This window comes from Arachis ipaensis, chromosome B5 (assembly GCF_059453495.1).
Source record: "Arachis ipaensis isolate K30076 ecotype BB chromosome B5, ASM5945349v1, whole genome shotgun sequence".
NCBI lineage: Eukaryota > Viridiplantae > Streptophyta > Magnoliopsida > Fabales > Fabaceae > Arachis > Arachis ipaensis.
Window position 1 is genome coordinate 118,316,686 of NC_142440.1, and position 17,064 is coordinate 118,333,749.

General features: G+C 39.4%; 1 non-coding gene across 1 annotated transcript; it reads left to right on the top strand.

The window, feature by feature from the left end:
- Positions 1–7,645: 7,645 nt before the first annotated feature.
- LOC148565530 (small nucleolar RNA R71) lies at positions 7,646–7,753 on the top strand. The gene has a single exon (XR_015884236.1). It is a non-coding gene; the product is annotated as a small nucleolar RNA R71 (small nucleolar RNA).
- The last annotated feature ends 9,311 nt before the right edge of the window (positions 7,754–17,064 follow it).

Consider the following 17,064-nt stretch of genomic DNA (forward strand, 5'->3'; position numbering starts at 1 on the left):
ATGGTTGCAGTTGAAGAAGTTTGCAAAGAAGTGGAAGAATTCACAGAAGAATACAAGGGAGTAGAGCTTGCAAAACCACTGGAAACACCTATCCCAAGGCCATTACCACCCAATACAAACTTCAAGTGGGTAAAATCCTTAGCCTTTATCTTTACTTTTTCCACTTGAATATGGTTTACTTGAGACAGATGGCCAACTTAGAGCTCTTTGAAGCTTTAAGAGTAAGAGGGAAATGGCTCGCACTCAAAGCTAGTATGCAAGATTCAATAAAGCTCCCCGCTTCAATTTGAGGTACAAGGATTGGTTTCGAGTTCGATTGAATGGGTCTCGGAAGATGTTTGGTCATCTTAGTGAGAGTTCAAATTCCGTATTTCCCGGCTGGAAAAATGTAGATCAAGACAAAGATGGGTACAGAAGCAAGGTTTGGGACCCTGAAATTTATCCTGACAATCAATACCCCTGGAGCCTAAAAACCTGCTTTCACTTGCTCAAAGGCTTTACTTGCCTTGTTTGGGACCCCAGAAGATATTGGAATTGCAAATGTCGGTGGTGATTTTTGTATGAGTTTAAGCATAAGCCACCATGACAGGGAGCTCAACAAACGTCTAACTTAAGGACTTTAACTAAAAGCGCTAGGTGGGAGACAACCCACCATGCTATGATCGTTCCTTTTTCAACTTTAATTTTATTTCGTTTTGTTTGTTTTTAGTTTCATTTTATTTCATTTTATTTTATTTTATATTATTTTTCCTAGGATCATTCATAACATCTGCATCTCGCATATTGCATATAAAAAAAATGCACCCCACGCGTGCGCATGGGCCACGCGTGGGCGTCGATTCGAAATCGACGTAACAATCCAACGCCCAGAAAGTTGGGCTTAAATCATGCGGCTGTCATGCGTTAGGCACAATTTGGGCCACGCGTTCGCGTCAATGACGCGAACGCGTCACTTTTACTTCACACACACCACGCGAAAGCGTGGGCGACGCGTACCCGTTGTGTGGAAATTCTTGCCCCCTCAATGAAAACAGAGAGTTGCGCCAAAACGATTCTGGAATTGTGAGTTTAGCACAATTCTGAGCGACGCATACGCATGCCCCACGCGTACGTGTCACTTTCATTATCGCTCACTCATGCGATCACGTCAATGACGCGACCGCGTCCTTGCCTTTCCGCCCCAACCACGCTGGTGCACGAAATTGTGATCTCCAGGCTCGAACAATCCCTGGTAATGGATCCAAAGCATGGTGCTCTGATCTTAATTCATAATTGTCACAACTTCGATACAACTAACCAGCAAGTGCACTGGGTCGTCCAAGTAATACCTTACGTGAGTAAGGGTCGAATCCCACGGAGATTGTTGGTATGAAGCAAGCTATGGTCACCTTGCAAATCTCAGTCAGGCGGATTTAAACATGATACTTTATTAGATTAAAATAAACAATAAAAGGGATAGAGATACTTATGTAGATTCATTGGCAGGGATTTCAGATAAGCGAATGGAGATGCTTTTCGTTCCTCTGAACCTCTGCTTTCCTGCTATCTTCATTCAATCAGTCTCACTCCTTTCCATGGTTGGCTTTATGCAAGGGCATCACCGTTGTCAGTGGCTACATCCCCTCCTCTCAGTGAATAATATGCTCACGCACCCTGTCACGGCACGGCTATTCATCTGTCGGTTCTCGATCATGCTGGAATAGGATTCACCCTCCTTTTGCGTCTGTCACTAACGCCCAACAATCGCGAGTTTGAAGTTCGTCACAGTCATTCAATCATTGAATCCTACTCAGAATACCACAGACAAGGTTTAGACCTTCCGGATTCTCTTGAATGCCGCCATCATTCTAGCTTACGCCACGAAGATTCTGGTTAGGAGATCTAAGAGATATTCATTCTAGCTTAATTCATGTAGAACGGAAGTGTTTGTCAGGCACGTGTTCATAGGGGAGATGGTGATGAGCGTCACACATAATCATCACCTTCATCACGTTCTTGGGTGCGAATGGATATCTTAGAAGCGAAATAAGATGAATTGAATAGAAAACAGTAGTACTTGCATTAATCTTTGAGGAACAGCAGAGCTCCACACCTTAATCTATGGAGTGTAGAAACTCTACCGTTAAAAATACATAAGTGAAAGTCCAGGCATGGCCGAGATGGCCAGCCCCCTTGATCTAAGAACCAGGCGTCCAAAGATGGTCAAAAAGACTAGTAAAAGGTCCTATTTATAATAAACTAGCTACTAGGGTTTACATGAGTAAGTAATTGATGCATAAATCCACTTCCGGGGCCCACTTGGTGTGTGTTTGGGCTGAGCCTGAGTGTTGGACGTGCAGAGGCCATTTGTGGAGTTGAACGCCAGTTTCTGTGCCAGTTTGGGCGTTCAACTCTGGTTTTGGATCCTTTTCTGGCGCTGGACTCCAGATTTGGGCAGAAGGCTGGCGTTGAACGCCAGTTTACGTCGTCAATTCTTGGCCAAAGTATGAACTATTATATATTGCTGGAAAGCCCTGGATGTCTACTTTCCAACGCAATTGGAAGCGCGCCATTTCAAGTTCTGTAGCTCCAGAAAATCAACTTTCAGTGCAGGGAGGTCAGAATCCAACAGCATCAGCAGTCCTTCTTCAACCTCTGAATCTGATTTCAGCTCAAGTCCCTCAATTTCAGCCAGAAAATACCTGAAATCACAGAAAAACACACAAACTCATAGTAAAGTCCAGAAATGTGAATTTAACATAAAAACTAATGAAAACATCCCTAAAAGTAACTAGATCCTACTAAAAACATACTAAAAACAATGTCAAAAAGCGTATAAATTATCCGCTCATCACAACACCAAACTTAAATTGTTGCTTGTCCCCAAGCAACTGAAAATCAAATAGGATAAAAAGAAGAGAATATACTATAAATTCCAAACTATCAATGAAACAGAGCTTCAATCATATGAGCGGGACTTATAGCTTTTTTGCCTCTTGAATAGTTTTGGCATCTCACTCTATCCATTGAGGTTCAGAATGATTGGCATCTATAGGAACTTCAGATTTTGAATAGTGTTATTGACTCTCCTAGTTCAGTATGATGATTCTTGAACACAGCTTCTTTATGAGTCTTGGTCGTGGCCCTAAGCACTTTGTTTTCCAGTATTACCACCGGATACATAAATGCCACAGACACATAATTGGGTGAACCTTTTCAGATTGTGACTCAGCTTTGCTAAAGTCCCCAATTAGAGGTGTCCAGGGTTCTTAAGCACACTCTTTGTTTTTGCCTTGGACCTTGACTTTAACCGCTCAGTCTCAAGTTTTCACTTGACACCTACACGCCACAAGCACATGGTTAGGGACAGCTTGGTTTAGCCGCTTAGACCAGGATTTTATTCCTTTAGGCCCTCCTATCCACTGATGCTCAAAGCCTTGGGATCCTTTTTATTTGCCCTTGCCTTTTGGTTTTAAAGGTTATTGGCTTTTTCTGCTTGCTTTTTCTTTTTCTTTCTATTTTTTTTTCTATTTTTTTCGCCTATTTTTTTTTCTGCAAGCTTTGTTCTTTGCTGCTTTTTCTTGCTTCAAGAATCATTTTTATGATTTTTCAGATTATCAAATAACATGTCTCCTAGTCATCATTCTTTCAAGAGCCAACATATTTAACATTCTTAAACAACAACTTCAAAAGATATATGCACTGTTCAAGCATACATTCAGAAAACAAGAAGCATTGTCACCACATCAATATAATTAAACTAAGTTCAAGGATAAATTCGAAACTCATGTACTTCTTGTTCTTTTGAATTAAAATATTTTTCATTTAAGAGAGGTGATGGATTCATAGGACATTCATATCTTTAAGACAAAGTTACTAACTACTAATGATCATGTAGTGAAGGCACAAACATAGATAAGCACATAATATAGAAAACGAAAAACAGAGAAGGCAAGAACAAGGAATGAATCCACCTTAGTGATGGTGGCGTTTCCTTCTTGAGGAACCAATGATGTCCTTGAGCTCTTCTATGTCTCTTCCTTGTCTTTGTTGCTCCTCCCTCATTGCTTTTTGATCTTCTCTTATTTCATGAAGCATGATGGAGTGCTCTTGATGTTCCACCCTTAGTTGTCCCATATTGGAACTCAATTCTTCTAGGGAGGTGTTGATGTGCTCCCAATAGTTTTGTGGAGGAAAGTGCATTTGAGGCATTTCCGGAATCCCATGGTGATGAGCTTCTTGCGCCTCTTGAGCTCCATGAGTGGGCTCTCTTGCTTGCTCCATCTTTTTCTTAGTGATGGGCTTGTCCTCTTTGATGAGGATATCTCCCTCTATGTCAATCCCAGCCGAATTGCATAGGTGGCAGATGAGGTGAGGAAAGGCTAACCTTGCCATAGTGGAGGACTTGTCAGCCACCTTGTAGAGTTCTTGAGGTATAATCTCATGAACTTCCACCTCTTCTCCAATCATGATGCTATGGATCATGATGGCCCGGTCTATAGTAACTTCAGACCGGTTGCTAGTGGGAATGATTGAGCATTGAATAAACTCCAACCATCCTCTAGCTATAGGCTTGAGGTCCAATCTTCTTAGTTGAACCGGCTTGCCTTTGGAGTCAATCTTCCATTGAGCTCCTTCTACACATATGTCCATAAGGACTTGGTCCAACCTTTGATCAAAGTTGACTCTCCTTGTGTAGGGGCGTGCGTTCTCTTCCATGTATGGCAAGTTGAACGCCAACCTCACATTTTCCGGACTAAAATCTAAGTATTTCCCCCGAACCATTGTAACATAGTTCTTTGGATCCGGGTTCTTACTTTGATCATGGTTCTTGGTGATCCATGCATTGGCATAGAACTCTTGAACCATTAGGATGCCGACTTGTTGGATGGGGTTTGTTAGAACTTCCCAACCTCTTCTTTGAATTTCCTGTCGGATCTCCGGATACTCATTTCTTTTGAGTTTAAAAGGGACCTCAGGGATCACCTTTTTCTTGGCCACAACATCATAGAAGTGGTCTTGATGGGCTTTGGAGATGAACCTTTCCATCTCCCATGACTCGGATGTGGAAGCTTTTGTCTTCCCTTTCCCTCTTCTAGAGGATTCTCCGGTCTTAGATGCCATCAATGGTAATGGAAAAACAAAAAAGCTATGCTTTTACCACACCAAACTTAGAATATTGCTCGCCCTCGAGCAATAAACAAAAGAATAGAAGAAGAAGAAGAAGAAATATGGAGAGGGAGAGGGAGATGAGGTTTCGGCCAAGAGGAGTGTAGAGGGGTGTGTTGTGTGAATTTGATGAAGAATGGAGGTCTTTATATAGGGAAGGGAGGGGGGGTTAAGGTTCGGCCATATGGGTGGGTTTGGGTGGGAAATGGGTTTTGAATTTTGATGGTAGGTGGAGTTTATGAGGTAGGTTTATGGGGAAGAGTGGGTGGATGTGAGTGGTGAAGAGGTGATGGGGAAGAGAGTTTGAGGTGATTGGTGAAGGGTTTTTGGGTAAGAGTGTTTATGGGGTTGTGTGAAAGAGAGTGGTGAGACGAAGTGAGTGGAGGTAGGTGGGGATCCTGTGGGGTCCACAGATCCTGAGTGGATCCTGTGGGGTCCACAGGTCCTGAGGTGTTCAAGGATTTACATCCCTGCACCCATTAGGCATGTAAAAATGCCTTTGTACCCAACTCTGGGCGTTCAGCGCCAGGTTGGTGGCCATTTTGGGCGTTCAACGCCCATCTGTGTGCCATTTCTGGCGTTGAACGCCAGAACCATGCCTGTTCTGGCGTTCAGCGCCTAGAAGCTGCCCATTTTGGGCGCTCAGCGCCAGAACCATGCTCTGTTCTGGCGCTTAACGCCAGACAGATGCTCCTCCAGGGTGTGATTTTTCTTCTGCTGTTTTTGATTCCTGTTTTCAATTTTTCTATTTATTTTGTGACTCCACATGATCATGAACCTAAGAAAACATGAAAAACAATAAAAATAAGAATTAGATAAACATTGGGTTGCCTCCCAACAAGCGCTTCTTTAATGTCAATAGCTTGACAGTGGGCTCTCATGGAGCCTCACAGATGTGCAGAGCTTTGTTGAGACTCTCCAACACCAAACTTAGAGTTTGGATATAGGAGTTCAACACCAAACTTAGAGTTTGGTTGTGGCCTCCCAACACCAAACTTAGAGTTTGACTGTGGGGGCTCTGGTTGACTCTGCTTGGAGAGAAGCTTTTCCTGCTTCCTCTCCATGGTTGCAGAGGGAGATCCTTGAGTTTTGAATACAAGGGAGTTCTCATTCCATTGAAGGACTATTTCACCTCTGTCAACATCAATCACATCTCTTGCTGTGGCCAGGAAAGGTCTTCCTAGGATGATGGATTCATCCTCTTCCTTTCCAGTATCCAGGACTATGAAATCAGCAGGGATGTAAAGGCCCTCAACCTTTACTAAAACGTCCTCTACTTGTCCATATGCCTGTTTTCTTGAGCTGTCTGCCATCTCTAATGAGATTTTAGCAGCTTGCACCCCATAGATTCCCAGTTTCTCTATTACAGAGAGGGGCATGAGGTTTATACCTGAACCAAGGTCACACAGAGCTTTAAAGATCATGGTGCCTATGGTACAAGGGATTATGAACTTTCCAGGATCCTGTTTCTTCTGAGGCAATGTCAGTTGATCCAGATCACTTAGTTCATTGATGAACAAGGGAGGTTCAACTTCCCAAGTATCAATGACAAATAATTTGGCATTCAGCTTCATGATTGCACCAAGAAACTTGGCAGTTTTCTCTTCAGTGACATCCTTATTCTCTTCAGAAGAGGAATACTCATCAGAGCTCATGAAGGGCATAAGGAGGTTCAATGGAATCTCTATGGTCTCTAGATGAGCCTCAGAGTCCTTTGGTTCCTCACAGGTTCGGCCATGGCGCTTATGTCAATGGCCTTGCACTCTCCTTTTGGATTCTCTTCTGTATTGCTTGGGAGAGTACTAGGAGGGATTTCAGTGATCCTTTTACTCAGCTGGCCCACTTGTGCTTCCAGATTTCTAATGGAAGACCTTGTTTCATTCATGAAACTTACAGTGGCCTTAGATAGATCAGAAACTAGATTTGCTAAATTAGAAGCATTTTGTTCAGAGTTCTCTGTCTGTTGCTGAGTTGATGATGGAAAAGGCTTGCTATTGCTAAACCTGTTTCTTCCACCATTATTAAAGCCTTGTTGGGGCTTTTGATCCTTCCATGAGAAATTTGGATGATTTCTCCATGTTGAGTTATAGGTGTTTCCATAAGGTTCACTTAAGTAATTTACCTCTGCTATTGCAGGGTTCTCAGGATCATAGGCTTCTTCTTCAGAAGATGCCTCTTGAGTACTGTTGGATGCAGCTTGCATTCCATGCAGACTCTGAGAAATCATATTGACTTGCTGAGTCAATATTTTGTTCTGAGCCAATATGGCATTCAGAGTATCAACTTCAAGAACTCCCTTCTTCATAGGCGTCCCATTACTCACAGGATTCCTTTCAGAAGTGTACATGAACTGGTTATTAGCAACCATGTCAATGAGTTCTTGAGCTTCTGCAGGCATTTTCTTTAGGTGAATGGATCCACCTGCAGAAGTGTCCAGTGACATCTTTGATAGCTCAGATAAACCATCATAGAATATATCCAGGATGGTCCATTCTGAAAGCATGTCAGAAGGACACTTTTTGGTCAACTGTTTGTATCTTTCCCAAGCTTCATAGAGGGATTCACCTTCTTTCTGTCTGAAGGTTTGAACATCAGCTCTAAGCTTGCTCAGCTTTTGAGGAGGAAAGTACTTGGCTAAGAAAGCCGTGACCAGCTTATCCCAAGAGTTCAGGCTGTCTTTGGGTTGAGAATCCAACCATAATCTAGCCCTGTCTCTTACAGCAAAAGGGAAAAGCATGAGCCTGTAGACTTCAGAATCTACTCCATTAGTCTTAACAGTATCACATATCTGCAAGAATTCAGTTAAGAACTGAAAAGGATCTTCAGATGGAAGTCCATGAAACTTGCAGTTCTGCTGCATTAGAGAAACTAATTGAGGTTTCAGCTCAAAGTTGTTTGCTCCAATGGCAGGAATGGAGATGCTTCTTCCATGTAAATTGGAATTAGGTGCAGTAAAGTCACCAAGCATCCTCCTTTCATTATTATTATTTTCGGCTGCCATCTCCTCTGCCTGTTCGAAAATTTCTGAAAGGTTATCTCTGGATTGTTGTATTTTAGCTTCTCTTAATTTTCTCTTCAGAGTCCTTTCAGGTTCTGGATCTGCTTCCACAAGAATGTTCTTATCCTTGCTCCTGCTCATATGACAAAGAAGAAGGCACAGAAAAATAATAATAATAATAGAGATCCTTTATACCACAGTATAGGGATCCCTTTGTAAGTAGAAGAAGAGGGGGAGATAAAGGATGTGATGTAAGGGAAGAAACACAACTGTACCAATGGAAGAGATGTAAGGTGAGATGTTAGGATATGAATGAATAAATAGAATGAGATGGGGGAGGGATAATTTTCGAAAATTATTTTGAAAAAGAGTTAGTGATTTTTGAAAATAGTTTTTTGAAAAAGGTTAGTATTTTTCGAAAATTTTTGAAATCAAAAATAAAAAATAAAAATAATTAGTTAATTAAAAAGAAATTTTTGAAAAAGAGGGAAGATATTTTCGAAAATTAGAGAGAGAGAGTTAGTTAGGTGGTTTTGAAAAAGTTAAGAAACAAACAAAAAGTTAGTTAGTTAGTTGAAACAAATTTTGAAAAGATAAGAAGTTAGGAGGTTAGAGAAGATATTTTGAAAAGATATTTTTGAAAAAGATAAGATAAGAAGATATTTTTGAAAAGATATGATAGAAATTAGTTTTTGAAAAAGATTTGATTTTTAAAATCACAATTAATGACTTGATTCATAAGAAATCACAAGATATGATTCTAGAACTTAAAGTTTGAATCTTTCTTAACACGCAAGTAACAAACTTCAAATTTTTGAATCAAAATATTAATTGTTTATGTTATTTTCGAAAATTTAATACAAAAATAAGAAAAAGATTTTTGAAAAATATTTTTAGAATTTTCGAAAATAACTAAGAATTTTGAAAAAGATTTGATTTTTGAAAAAGATTTTGAAAAAGATAAGATTTTCAAATTGAAAATTTGATTTGACTCATGAGAAACAATTTGATTTTAAAAATTTTTGAAAAAGTCAACTCAATTTTCGAATTTGATGAGAGAAAAAGGGAAAGATATTTTTTTGATTTTTGAAATTTTTATGAAAAACATGAAAAATATGCAATGCATGAAATTTTTAGATCAAAACAATGAATGCATGCAAGAATGCTATGAATGTCAAGATGAACACCAAGAACACTTTGAATGTCATGATGAACATCAAGAACATATTTTTGAAAAATTTTTAATGCAAAGAAAACATGCAAGACACCAAACTTAGAATTCTTTAATGCTTACGCACTAAGAATTCAAGAATGCATATGATAAACATGAAAAGACACAAAACAAAAAATCATCAAGATCATACAAGAAGACTTACCAAGAACAACTTGAAGATCATGAAGAACACTATGAATGCATGATATTTTTGAAAAAATGCAAGATGCATATGCAAGTGACACCAAACTTATAATGTGACTCAAGACTCAAACAAGAAACAGAAAAATATTTTTGATTTTTATGATTTTCTAATTTTTTTTGGATATTTATTTTATATTTTTCGAAAAATTCTTTTGAAAAAGAAAATAAGGAATCCAAAATTTTTAATATGAATTCCAGGAATCTTGCCATTTTAGTCTAAAGCTTCAGTCCAGGAATTAGACATGGCTCACTAGCCAGCCAAGCTTTCAAAGAAAGCTCCAGTCCAAAACACTAGACATGGCCAATGGCCAGCCAAGCTTTAGCGTGTAAATCAGAAACAGTAGCAGGTGGATTAACTCCAACTAGCTTGCTCTTAATAACAAATTGCTGCCTCAGTTCAAATAAATTTAGACATGGCTTTACAGCCAGCCAGGCTTCACATGCTTCATGAAACACTAGAATTCATTCTTAAAAATTTTGAATAAATTTTTGAAAACATTTTTATTTTTTTCGAAAACATATGAGAGCTTTTTGAAATTATTTTTTTGAAAAATTTTTTTTTGAAAAGAAAATAAAAAGAAAATTACCTAATTTGAGCAACAAGATGAACCGTCAGTTGTCCAAACTCGAACAATCCCCGGCAACGGCGCCAAAAACTTGGTGCTGTTGCCGGATCAAAAGGGAATCTGGCACTGATGTTACCGGACCAAAAGCTTGCCGAAGACTCAAACAATCCCCGGCAACGGCGCCAAAAACTTGGTGCACGAAATTGTGATCTCCAGGCTCGAACAATCCCTGGTAATGGCTCCAAAGCATGGTGCTCTGATCTTAATTCATAATTGTCACAACTTCGATACAACTAACCAGCAAGTGCACTGGGTCGTCCAAGTAATACCTTACGTGAGTAAGGGTCGAATCCCACGGAGATTGTTGGTATGAAGCAAGCTATGGTCACCTTGCAAATCTCAGTCAGGCGGATTTAAACATGATACTTTATTAGATTAAAATAAACAATAAAAGGGATAGAGATACTTATGTAGATTCATTGGCAGGGATTTCAGATAAGCGAATGGAGATGCTTTTCGTTCCTCTGAACCTCTGCTTTCCTGCTATCTTCATTCAATCAGTCTCACTCCTTTCCATGGCTGGCTTTATGCAAGGGCATCACCGTTGTCAGTGGCTACATCCCCTCCTCTCAGTGAATAATATGCTCACGCACCCTGTCACGGCACGGCTATTCATCTGTCGGTTCTCGATCATGCTGGAATAGGATTCACCCTCCTTTTGCGTCTGTCACTAACGCCCAACAATCGCGAGTTTGAAGTTCGTCACAGTCATTCAATCATTGAATCCTACTCAGAATACCACAGACAAGGTTTAGACCTTCCGGATTCTCTTGAATGCCGCCATCATTCTAGCTTACGCTACGAAGATTCTGGTTAGGAGATCTAAGAGATATTCATTCTAGCTTAATTCATGTAGAACGGAAGTGTTTGTCAGGCACGTGTTCATAGGGGAGATGGTGATGAGCGTCACACATAATCATCACCTTCATCACGTTCTTGGGTGCGAATGGATATCTTAGAAGCGAAATAAGATGAATTGAATAGAAAACAGTAGTACTTGCATTAATCTTTGAGGAACAGCAGAGCTCCACACCTTAATCTATGGAGTGTAGAAACTCTACCGTTAAAAATACATAAGTGAAAGTCCAGGCATGGCCGAGATGGCCAGCCCTCTTGATCTAAGAACCAGGCGTCCAAAGATGGTCAAAAGGACTAGTAAAAGGTCCTATTTATAATAAACTAGCTACTAGGGTTTACATGAGTAAGTAATTGATGCATAAATCCACTTCCGGGGCCCACTTGGTGTGTGTTTGGGCTGAGCCTGAGTGTTGCACATGCAGAGGCCATTTGTGGAGTTGAACGCCAGTTTCTGTGCCAGTTTGGGCGTTCAACTCTGGTTTTGGATCCTTTTCTGGCGCTGGACGCTAGATTTGGGCAGAAGGCTGGCGTTGAACGCCAGTTTACGTCGTCAATTCTTGGCCAAAGTATGAACTATTATATATTGCTGGAAAGCCCTGGATGTCTACTTTCCAACGCAATTGGAAGCGCGCCATTTCGAGTTCTGTAGCTCCAGAAATTCCACTTTGAGTTCAGGGAGGTCAGAATCCAACAGCATCAGCAGTCCTTCTTCAACCTCTGAATCTGATTTCAGTTCAAGTCCCTCAATTTCAGCCAGAAAATACCTGAAATCACAGAAAAACACACAAACTCATAGTAAAGTCCAGAAATGTGAATTTAACATAAAAACTAATGAAAACATCCCTAAAAGTAACTAGATCCTACTAAAAACATACTAAAAACAATGTCAAAAAGCGTATAAATTATCCGCTCATCACGCGTTCGCGTGACCCACGCGTCCGCGTGGATTTGAATCCACTAACCCAAACCACCGCACCGCCGCGCCCTCCCCGTCGCTGACACGACCTTCGCTCCCCCTTCCTTCTCCTCTTCTCCCCCTCTTCTTCTCCTTTTCCCCTCCTCCCTCCTCTGCACCCACAACCGCGCCACCACCAACCAACCTGCCCCGCCGCCAGTAACCACCACCAGTCCACCCTGCCACCATGCCCCCCTCGCCGAACCACCCCCTCCCTTCTCTTCTTCTCCCCCTCTTCCTCCCCTTCCACCCTTTTCCCTCCACTGCCCCCACTCCATCGCCGAACCACCACCGCACTGCCTCACCCAGAACCGCCGGCCACCACGACCCCCACAACCTTCCCCTCCTCGCCCCCTTCCTCTCTTTCCCCCCCTCATAACCCCCTTTCTTCACCAACCACTAAACCGCCGCCCTGCCTCCACCAAGGATTGCCGCCGTGCCGCCTCCCAGTGCTGCCGCATCGCTAGTACCACTACCACACTACCACCATCTCTCTAAATCAAATTTCTGTTCCTCTGCCCACCAAGTTCTGCCGAACAACGATTCCTTTTCCGTTAATTAGTTAGTTGCATTTTTTTCAAATTAGGATAGTTAGAGATGCATGATTGTAGTGAATTTTAGGTGGTTAGGTAGCTAGGATGTGGTTAGTGGATTTAAGCCTGATAATTGCGCCATTCTTGTTACTTGTTTTATCTGTTTTGCAATTTTGATTTTGCTGTGATAATAATGCTGTTCATATGCTATTCCTTACCATTCTTTAATGCAGATTGAGTTTGTTTATTCTGAAATCATGTGAATTACTAATTGCTACTCTTTTCTGCACTACTTTATTATTATATGAACTGATTTCTGTTGCTGTTTATTACCCGGGAACGTCCAATTTTCAGCCAGAATGCTGCCCAATTTTTTCCAAATTGTTTCCCTCAACTACCATTCATAAATTGGTTTTGGTAATTTCAAGTTGTGCACTAATTGGTTTCAACCAAACCAATTCATGGATGCACGGGCTAGCTTTCTTATTCTTTCCAATTCCCTTATTAATTAAATCGCAGTATTGATGATTTCGATCTCATTTTGCAACTCTTTTATTTATATGATTTGTCATCAATAAACTGCAATCTCTGCTCGATTGTGAGTTACTTGTTATTCAAGTTTTTGCAATTTGTGTTAATTAAGAACCACATCACCATGCCACTTACTTTAACCTCACCTTTTAACTCCTAACTGCTTTAACTTTCTAACTTCTCTTTTGGTTTTTACCTAACAACTTTCAAACCATTTCAAGGCATGATTACTGTTGTTCCTAATTAACAAGAATTCTGCATATCATAGATTTTGGACTGTGATTTTCATTCTCAAACTTTTAACTTGCATACAATCCAACATTTTACATATATTTAACTCACTCCATGCTTATATTGCTACTTTATTCCCTTTCGCCCCTCTATGCTTATATTGATAAAATCCTATTTGCTTACCTGTTTTCCTGCTTTAGTTTCTTAAACTGTATCCTAAAACTTCTGCTTTTCAGGATGTCTGACCCTAAAAGTAAAGGAAAGGGCAAGGCAACCACAGGCAAAAGGAAAAGAGGAGAATCTTCTACCACCATCTTAGATATCCTCCATGATGATTCCTGGCGGGAAAAGAATTTTACCCCGCAGGAAAAGGCTGATCAGTTGGTGCCTGCCACAGACCCAGTAAAGTTTACCAACAAATACTGTAAACTCAAGTATTCGGTCTTTCAAACTTCAAGGAATTTATACTTGGAAAAGACCCTCAAAATTCCAGAAGAACTCAAATAATACACCTCAGAACAAATTAAACAGAGAGGCTAGTTCTTCTTGGAAAGGAACTTGACAGAGGTCAATTCATCCTGGGTCAGAGAATTCTACTGTAACTATTTCAAAATGACCCTGGATGCCTGATGAGCGGATAATTTATACGCTTCTTGGCACTATTTTTAGTATGTTTTTAGTAGAATCTGGTTACTTTTAGGGATGTTTTCATTAGTTTTTATGTTAAATTTACATTTCTAGACTTTACTATGAGTTTGTGTGTTTTTCTATGATTTCAGGTATTTTCTGGCTGAAACTGAGGGACTTGAGCAAAAATCAGATTCAGAGGTTGAAGAAGGACTGCTAATGCTGTTGGATTCTGACCTCCCTGCACTCAAAGTGGAATTTCTGGAGCTACAAAACTCCAAATGGCACGCTTCCAATTGCGTTGGAAAGTAGACATCCAGGGCTTTCCAGCAATGTATAATAGTTCATACTTTGGCCGAGCTTAGACGACGTAAAAGGGCGTTGAACGCCAGTTCTACGCTGCTGTCTGGAGTTAAACGCCAGAAACAAGTCACAAACCAGAGTTGAACGCCAGAAATACGTTACAACCTGACGTTCAACTCCAGAAAGAGCCTCTGCACGTGTAACATTCAAGCTCAGCCCAAGCACACACCAAGTGGGCCCTGAAAGTGGATTTATGCATCAATTACTTACTTCTGTAAACCCTAGTAACTAGTTTAGTATAAATAGGACTTTTTACTATTGTATTAGACATCTTTGGATTATATTTTGATCTATTGATCACGTTTGGGGGCTGGCCATTCGGCCATGCTTACCCTCTCTTCACTTATGTATTTTCAAACGGTAGAGTTTCTACACTCCATAGATTAAGGTGTGGAGCTCTGCTGTTCCTCAAAGATTAATGCAAAGTACTACTGTTTTTCTATTCAATTCAACTTATTCCGCTTCTAAGATATTCATTCACACTTCACCCTGAATGTGATGAACGTGACAATCATCATCATTCCCTATGAACGCGTGCCTGACAACCACTTCCGTTCTACCTAAGATTGAATGAGTATCTCTTGGATCTCTTAATCAGAATCTTCGTGGTATAAGCTAGATTGATGGCAGCATTCATGAGAGTCCGGAAAGTCTAAACCTTGTCTGTGGTATTCCGAGTAGGACTCTGTGATTGAATGACTGTGACGAACTTCATACTCGCGAGTGCTGGGCGTAGTGACAGACGCAAAAGGAGGGTGAATCTTATTCCAGTATGATCGAGAACCTCAGATGATTAGCCGTGCTGTGACAGAGCATTTGGACCATTTTCACAAGAGGATAGGATGCAGCCATTGGCAAGGGTGACGCCTCCAGACGATTAGCCATGCAGTGACAGCGCATCGGACCATTTTCCAGAGAGGATTAAAAGTAGCCATTGACAACGGTGATGTCCTTACATAAAGCCAGCCATGGAAAGGAGTAAGACTGATTGGATGAAGACAGCAGGAAAGCAGGAATTCAGAGGAACGAAATCATCTCTATACGCTTATCTGAAATTCTCACCAATGAATTACATAAGTATTTCTATCCTTATTTTATGTTTACTTATTACTTATATTCGAAAACTCCATAACTATTTTATATCCGCCTGACTGAGATTTACAAGATGACCATAGCTTGCTTCATACCAACAATCTCCGTGGGATCGACCCTTACTCGCGTAAGGTTTATTACTTGGACGACCCAGTGCACTTGCTGGTTAGTTGTGCGAAGTTGTGATAAAAAGTTGAGATTACAATTGAGCGTACCATGTTGATGGCGCCATTGATGATCACAATTTCGTGCACCAAGTTTTTGGCGCCGTTGTCGGGGATTGTTCGAGTTTGGACAACTGACGGTTCATCTTGTTGCTCAGATTAGGTAATTTTCTTTTTGTTTTATTTTCAAAAATTTTTTTTAAAAATCTTTCAAAAATTTCTCCTTTGTTTTCGAAAAAAATTTTTTAAAATAAAAATGTTTTCAAAATTATATTTTTCTTCAGAATTTTTAAGAAAGAATTCTAGTGTTTTATGAAGCATGTTGAAGCCTGGCTGGCTGTAGAGCCATGTCTAAATTCTTTTGGACTGAGGTTTTGGCTTAAAATTGAATGAATTACTCTCATGTTACATACTAAAGCTTGGCTGGCTATTAAGCCATGCCTGACCCTTTGATTGGAGCTTTAGAATAAGAGTGCAAGATTCCTGGAATTCATATTAAAAATTTTGGAATCCTTATTTTTCTTTTTCAAATGATTTTCGAAAAAATTAAAAGAAAATACAAAAAAATCATAAAATCATAAAAATAAAAAATATTTCATGTTTCTTGTTTGAGTCAAGTTGAAAGTTTGGTGTCAATTGCATATTCATCTTGCATTTTTCGAAAAAATTCATGCATTCATAGTGTTCTTCATGATCTTCAAGTTGTTCTTGGTAAGTCTTCTTGTTTGATCTTGATGTTTTCTTGTTTTGTGTCTTTTCTTGTTTTTCATATGCATTTTTGCATTCATAGTGTCTAAACATGAAAGATTTCTAAGTTTGGTGTCTTGCATGTTTTCTTTGCATATAAAATTTTCAAAAATAAGTTCTTGATGTTCATCATGATCTTCATAGTGTTCTTGGTGTTCATCTTGACATTCATAGCATTCTTGCATGCATTCATTGTTTTGATCCAAAATTTTCATGCATTACATCATTTTCATGTTTTTCTCTCTCATAAAAAAAATTCAAAAATAAAAAAATATCTTTCCCTTTTTCTCTCTTAAAATTTCAAAAATTAGATTTGACTTTTTCAAAAATTTTTAAAATCCAATTGTTTCTTATGAGTCAAATCAAATTTTCAATTTAAAAATCTTATCTTTTTCAAAATCTTTTTCAAAAATCAAATCTTTTTCATTTTTCTTAGTTATTTTCGAAAATTTTAAAAAAATCTTTTTCAAAAATCTTTTTCTTATCTTTATCTCCTAATTTTCGAAAATAACATCATCAATTAATGTTTTGATTCAAAAAATTTCAAGTTTGTTACTTACTTGTTAAGAAAGATTCAAACTTTGAGTTCTAGAATTATATTTTGTGATTTCTTGTGAATCAAGTCATTAATTGTGATTTTAAAAATCAAATCTTTTTCAAAACTAATTTCAATCATATATTTTCAAAAATATCTTTCTATCTTATCTTTTTTAAAATCATATCCTTTTTCAAAAATTTGATTTTAAAATATCCTTTCTAACTTCTTATCTTCTT